Source organism: Triticum dicoccoides, chromosome 3B, assembly GCF_002162155.2.
Source record: "Triticum dicoccoides isolate Atlit2015 ecotype Zavitan chromosome 3B, WEW_v2.0, whole genome shotgun sequence".
NCBI classification, from domain to species: Eukaryota; Viridiplantae; Streptophyta; class Magnoliopsida; order Poales; family Poaceae; genus Triticum; species Triticum dicoccoides.
In genome coordinates this window covers 106,492,355-106,498,290 of record NC_041385.1, presented here as the reverse complement: position 1 = coordinate 106,498,290, position 5,936 = coordinate 106,492,355, and the positions used below count along the sequence as shown (strand labels likewise).

At 43.2% G+C, this 5,936-nt stretch overlaps 1 non-coding gene across 1 annotated transcript; it reads left to right on the top strand.

The window, feature by feature from the left end:
* Positions 1-5,638: 5,638 nt before the first annotated feature.
* TRNAN-GUU lies at positions 5,639-5,710 on the top strand. Its single transcript has one exon. It is a non-coding gene; the product is annotated as a tRNA-Asn (tRNA).
* The last annotated feature ends 226 nt before the right edge of the window (positions 5,711-5,936 follow it).

Genomic DNA, 5,936 nt, shown 5'->3' with positions numbered 1-5,936 from the left:
AAAATTCATTATCCCCAACCTAGGGCTGGTCGAGTATGAAGAAAAGACCTATATGGGATTCGGATTACCGAAATTGGATTTCCTTATTGATCCATATGTTGCTTAGACTTTACTTTTTCCCCTTTCCTCTATTTGTTCGATAGGGTCTTCATCTCCGTGTAAAAGCAAACTCTCCAAATTTATGACCTTCAGTGATCTTACAACGAACAGGAGTTTTTCCATTGTAAATGAGTACGGAGCAATCAACGAATTCCGGCGAAATAGAAGATCTACGTGACCAAATTTTCCTGCTCCTCAGACTTTCTCTACTATGCCTTTTTTTGTGAACTACTAAATGACTCCTCTTGCTCCAAGCTCCCTTTTGTTGCCTTCTCGTTCACATCCTCGTTCAATTGAAACAAGCTTTCAATCAATATCTGCAGGCACATTATATAATTCCTATATGGAAATTCATTTGCGGAAGACCTCCATTCAAACACGAGAAAAGCTTCTGGGCCCGTCCAAGATGGGATGGGAGAAAAAAGCGAAAAAAATCTGGATTGTGCATTGGTCGGGATCTCCGTAACAAGTAGGTGAACGGTGATGATCAAAACCAGGAGAAAGATCTGAAAAAGGGGACTTGGATAGGATTTTGACCACGATCAAAAGATAGGAGGGGTTCTCTTTCTTTCATCACCGTCAAAAGCAAAGGCTACCAAAAAAACCTTTACTATCACGGAGATCGTTAAAGAAAACATGGATCCAAATGCCAAAGGGGAAAAATGGTGGAAAAGCTTCTCAAGCCCTCGTCCTCCTCACCGCGCAAGCATGGGAAAAACGTTATGTGCTATCGTTGCGGGGAGAAGGGTCATCTTGCGGAGATCTGCAGAAAAGAGGCGACCCGCTTCGTTTGTGGCGCCTTCGGCCACAGATCCTTCTACTGTCCTAGGCGAGGGAAGCAAGGTAACCAAGTAATCCTCTTTCTTGTGCTTCAGCCCTATGAGGATATGGTGAGAAACGTGGAACATTTGAGAAAATGTGCTGTGTCGTTGAGGGGAAGAGCTTTTCTTTTGAAGGCATCTTTCTGAAGGAAGAGTGTCCCCTCCATTTGGATACAGTTTCTCATTGTTAGCTAGAATATATGGGTGTATTGTCATTCAAGTTCTATAGATGGTGTCTGTCTCACTATCTGTTTGAGTGCCTGAAGGCCCCTGGAGGAGTCGTTCTGTGAGTTGTATTCAAGCTCGCCCTTAGACCGAGTCAAGTTAGCGATAAGAGTCAGCTACTTTGGCCTTGTCATTCGCTTTGTTGCCATATAGATAGGTTGGAGTGCGGGTGGCCACTAACCCAACGAACGAACTTACGTGTAGGTGTGATCCTATCTGCTCTTCCACTATAGGACTAGAAATCCAGTACAACCATGTCCCTTTCTTAGGGGAAAAGCCCTCTTTGAAGGAGAATCCACCTCTGAGCGCCAAAGGCGGGCATCCGACGTCACCAAAAAGAAGGAGAAAGGCATTCAGGCACCGCAAATCCAAGAAACTCCGAATACAGGCCGGCACGAAAAGCGAAATGACCAAAGGGATTGGGGCTGTTTCGGCACCAAAAAAAGTGTCACTATGCTAAACACATCGAATATCCGTCTCTTTATGTGGGAGCGAACCATCTTCGCTTACGGGTCTACCGATCCTATAGCTCCGATATAGATTTAAGTAACTTGGCAGAAAAAAATGCGGAAAAACGGTTTTGGATGGAAGAGGTAGATGAGAAAGACTTTCCACTTAGAGTCAGAAGTCCACGCTAGATGACCGATCTTTATGACCTTGAGGAAAATTACCTATCTGGAATTAATACACCAAAATCGGTTATTTCAATCGATCCACGAAAGGAATTGATCACCACGATAATGTGACGCAAGGCAAAATCTGTAATCAACATCGGTTATGTGAAATAGGTCATTTGAGAAAAAAAAGAGAGAATAGGACAATCTATATGTTTAACACAAGCGGTTAAGTCGATAGCTTTCTTAAGGAACAGCTAAAGAAAACGCTCTCACGAATCCTATTTTCTGATTATGTATGCCGCGACATTACGATTTGGAGCTTTGATCCGGCCATGTAGAGCACTCATAGAGGTCCGGCTTCACGTCAGTAATCTACCACACCCATGCTGGAATTCAGTAGAGTCCCACGAGTCAATCGACAAAAGCGAGAAACGAGGTTGTTCGGCAAGGCTACGGTCTAACTTTTTCTTCCTAGCGGAGTTCAATACGAAAATAAAGGCGCTCCGCGTTGGGAATGGCGTACTACGTATGGGTGGTATTTCAGGTATAACTGATCAGGGTTGTTCTGAAAGCAAGTCAATTGGTGCTTTGGAAAGTGAGTGCCAGAGGCTAGTCACTGCTTGGTTTAGGGAAGGAAGAAAGAGATACCGAAGCAGATTCAGTATAGAAAAGAAGAAATTGATACCATTCATTCCAGTTTATTTGATACCCACTTAAAGTTTCTATCAAACCATGTCTTTTTCTTCGAACGTCAATCTCGTAGGAATTTCGATTGGAAGTGTGGTATTGAAGGGCGAAGCCTTTACTCTTTGACTTGTTTCTTTGAATATAACATAATATTGACTGCGCACTTCGAAAGATGATGGTGTATTCCGAGGATCAGTCCGTTTTTTATTGAATTCGCAAATTGATAGATCTAGATGATTCAAAGAATGATTCTTCCCTGGGTATTTCCCCGGTACCATTATTTAAATTGGAGCTTTTCAATTCCATTTTTGAGATTGAGGTGAGGGTTTAAGACCGCTCGTAATGATTTTTTTCTTTTATGGCTGGGTGGGCAAGAAAAGGATTTGACTCTTGAAGATATCAACTCATATGCCTGCTCCATACATTCAAAAACATTTTTGGTACTTTCTATGAGAATGGATAAATAGAAATGCGTACATTCCTCTTTCTCTTTCTGGCCAAACTACCCATAAAAAGAAGAGAGAGAGCTGTAAGAGCGGTAAAAGCAAGCTCGGTGGCCCGGTTTCACTACAGGTTGATATATCCTTTTGAAAGAAAAGTAAATTCGCTATGCTATAAGGTACCAATTCATCAAGGTATAAAACCACATCTACAGTGGGAGTCCCTATCTACTTTCGATTCCCTTCTTACTGGATTTGCCAATACATCATACTGATTTGACGCTTCCTTACGCTTTCTTTCAAGCATTGCTTCCAGGACAACGGAGAGTATTCCAAGATAAAGAACCAGAACTGAGGTTGACACTACTGAAAGATAAAAGAATGGTGGATAGATGGATTCACACCATCCCAAAACCGAAATACAGACAGACCAAAAAAAGACGAAAATAAATACTCCACCACCAGCCTACCTACTAGCATGTATTAAGCGAATAGCTTGTATGGTAGTTGTTAAAGAAAAGATGTATGTAGTCCCGGAAGAGAAGCAATTGTCGTACGACCTGTAAGCGTCACTTTTGACTTCCTTGCCGTTTGTGAATTGAGTCAATCGAGTTAAGTTTGAAAAATGAATGGAATTCTGGAGTGGACCGAATATCCATGGCAGAACCCCACACTGGCTAGGAACTGGGCTGCACTAAGCCCGACACTTTTTGGGCTTCTTCATGAATCTAGTTTTCAGGTAAGGTCAGATCATCTTATTGAATAGATATCTGAAAGAAAGCAAAGGAATGAATCGTTTTTCCAATTACCTTCTCTCGAAAACCATAGATCTTCTGGTTACCATTGACTATCTGGCACTTTCGTCTGTAGAGCGAAGCAAGAAATTGCATGGAAGGGCTTTTATGCTAATATCAGCCTTGTTTGGAACAATAGATGCAATCCATTTCAGTGTATGTCACTGAGTTCACCATTGCAGTTGAGACGTCAGGCAATTGAGGGTTCCCTAGAGTTTGGTTCAAAGGCTAAGGACTCCCCGCCGCCTTCATAAGGGCACTAAGGCGGAACACGGAAAAGCAAATTGGGCAACCATGTTTTACTAGTCCCGGATCTCAGGGCCGTTTTGCCAACCGCCGACATGAACGAAATCGAATTTCATTGCGGGAAATTAGGATTTCATGAGGGAGGAAAAGGGGGTGGAGAGTCGTACAATGCATTGGTGAGATGAAGGTGCTAGCTTGGCTAAGATAGGAAGTTTCGATGTGTATGTAGATTTGGTTCTAGTGCCCCCACCCTTTTTGAGATCTGTCAGGATTAGCAAGATGTTCTGTGGTAAACTATAGAGAAATGGAATGAATGAAATGTATCTAAGAAGAAAGGAAGCCATGCTCCATCCTGTTTCTAAAAAGAACATCACCTCCCTTTTTGGTTAGATACCGCTCCGTTAGGTACTAATGCTTCTACCTATCACCCGGAGGGTGAGTTTGAGAACTGTGTTTTTTCCAACGTTAATAGCATTCCACGAGAAAAGTCATCTACTGAAGTTGTCAGCGGAGTCCCTCGTCCATCCATGTATGAATAGCGGTATCCCCCATTTTGGACAGTGATGAGGTAGTCGACGCAATTTGCATGTGTATTTGCGTTCGGCTTTGCTACTTTCCTTCTAGAAAAGAATGTCCACGGAAGGGAATAGTCTACGTGGCCCGGGGTAGTCTTTCAATTCCTTTATCGGGTGGGAGAGTTTAGAACCAGTTAAGCCAATAGCTGCTGCTTTAGTCACACTAGCTACATCAGTTGATCATGGATTTAGTATACCACCTCAGAATAGTCTACGTGGCCCCTTGTTTTTACTACAATTTGATATAGTGAATCCAGTAATGCAGATAGCCCCTTTTAAAGCGCTTTTAAAGCCCCTGACTCTCAAAAAGAGCTGGAGGTTTTGCCTCAACTCATTCCATGAATGTTGTTTCATTCCCCATGCGGCTGAATCCAACTCAGTCTTTATCCTGCCTTGGAGTTCTCTCTCATAACTGAAGCCAGGAGGTATTCGATTTATCGGATTTCGAGCTAGATGCCCTTTTCTTGCTCCTTGCCATTAGCGCAGCCCTTTTCTTTTTCTTAGCTAGCGTAGTTTTTCACCTTCAAAAGAAGGCGCCATCGCTTTTGTAGTGACCCCGGAGGGGTCCCGGGTTGCTTTGGCGCGCCCCACCCCGTCAGTCCTGTGTTGTACTTGACTTGACTCTCCCCCGCTTGCTGCTTGCTGATCGCAGTGTTCAAAAATGACACGAAGCTGGATATGAGTAGATGTTGTTGGTCGAAAACGTCTTTCATTCACAATGAAACAGAATGGTCTTGCTCGATGCGTCATTTTAGAATGTGTATTTTCATATTAAGAGTTCTTAAAAGTTCTCAACTCAAAGCCCAACCGTCAAAAGGATGCTACAATGTTCGAAATTATCAACTTAACATGCCCCCTTACTTCCTTCGTGACCTCCCACTACTTCATCTACCGAAATGATTAGGCAGATCTCATTTTTTCTAGCATTAAACCTGCTCACTAAATATGCATATCGAGAGTTGATGGTTGACCGCCGCCCCCCTTGTCCTGCCCCGGCCGGGGAGGCAAAGGGGATTGCTATCGTCACCCTTTCTCCCGGTGTATGTGAAAGAGAAAAAGTGACGCACTTTTTGGATTTTCGGTCTGCGGTTGGTTGGTCCAAAGAACGAGAGTCAGCTTCCTTAAGTCTGTTCTTCCTCAGTAGCTCAGTGGTAGAGCGATCGGCTGTTAACTGACTGGTCGTAGGTTCGAATCCTACTTGGGGAGATTTGATTCATTCAGAATTCGAATTGATAGTTATAGCTTTTCTGACTAGCGACCCCTGTCCTTCTCCTTTTTTTTCTAAAGACGCAGCAGAATCGTCAAACGGGACATCAAAAGTGGGAAGTTGATTGTAGGATTTCTATTCCTCACTCTCGTATAGGTGAACTTGGTTCGTTCAATGAAAAGGGATAAGAAGGATCCACTGGGAATGAATGGGAAGACTGGGGTA